The sequence below is a fragment of the Mandrillus leucophaeus genome, unplaced genomic scaffold (genome assembly GCF_000951045.1).
Source record: "Mandrillus leucophaeus isolate KB7577 unplaced genomic scaffold, Mleu.le_1.0 Scaffold1001, whole genome shotgun sequence".
Lineage (NCBI taxonomy): Eukaryota > Metazoa > Chordata > Mammalia > Primates > Cercopithecidae > Mandrillus > Mandrillus leucophaeus.
Genome location: NW_012098111.1, coordinates 889,022 through 890,096, shown reverse-complemented (window position 1 = coordinate 890,096; position 1,075 = coordinate 889,022). Strand labels below are relative to the sequence as shown.

At 42.9% G+C, this 1,075-nt stretch overlaps 1 protein-coding gene across 5 annotated transcripts in view; it reads right to left on the bottom strand.

The window, feature by feature from the left end:
* BRDT (bromodomain, testis-specific) overlaps positions 1 to 1,075 on the bottom strand; it is a 64,905-nt gene that overhangs the window by 53,995 nt on the left and 9,835 nt on the right. The window lies entirely within an intron of this gene.

Sequence of the window (1,075 nt, the reverse complement as noted above, 5' to 3'; positions counted from 1 at the left end):
TGTCGGGAATGCAGTGGCACAATCTCGGCTCACTCCAAGCTCCGCCTCCCAGATCCAAGCCATTCTCCTGCCTCAACCTCGAGAGTAGCTGGGACTACAGGCACCTGCCACCACGCCCAGCTAAGTTTTTGTATTTTTAGTAGAGATGGGGTTTCACCGTGTTTGCCAGGCTGGTCTCGATCTCCTGACCTCGTGATCCTCCTGCCTCAGCCTCCCAAAGCACTGGGATAACAGGCATGAGCCACTGCGCCTGGCCAAAAATAAAATCTATTAAAACACACATACATAAAAATCCTCTCCCACTATGTTCAGCGCTAACACAAAATTTTTGCTCTCCCACAAATCCTAAATACCTTAAAACATTCCATAATTCTATATCCCTCACTGGCCTTCCTCAGTTACCTTCCTAGACTTCTCTGCAGTATTTAACATGGCTAAGTACATAGTACCTATAAATTACTTATAAGTCTTTTTGTCAAATATGTGCAATTGAATGTAATCAAGATTTTATTTATAATTTTAAAATTTTGTTGGAGACAGGGTCTTGCTCTGTCACCCAAGCAGGAGTGCAGTGGCTCAATTATGGCTCACTGCAATCTTGAACTCCTGGGCGCAAGGAATCCTCCTGCCTCAGCTTCCCGAGTAGCTAAGACTACAGGTACATACCACCATGCCTGCTTAATTATTTTTTCAGGGGAGGGGGGAAGCCAGAGTCTCACTACGTTTCCCAGACTGGTCTCAAATTCCTGGCTTCAAGTCATCCTCTCACCTCAGCCTCCCAAAGCTCTGGGGATTACAGATGTGAGCCACCATGCCAGCCTAATCAAGCTTTTAGATTTAACTTTTATTTTACAGAAAATTCAAGGACTTAGAGCTGTGCTGTATGATGGCCCCTAGTTAACTATAACAATTTAAATTTAAATCACCCAAAACTTAACAGAATTAAAAAACTTAGCCACATTTCAAGTGCTTAATAGCCACATGTGGCTAGCAGCTACTGTAGGACACAATGCAGATACAGAACATTGCCATCACAGCAGAAAAGTTCTTTTTTTTTTTTTTTTTTTGAGATTGA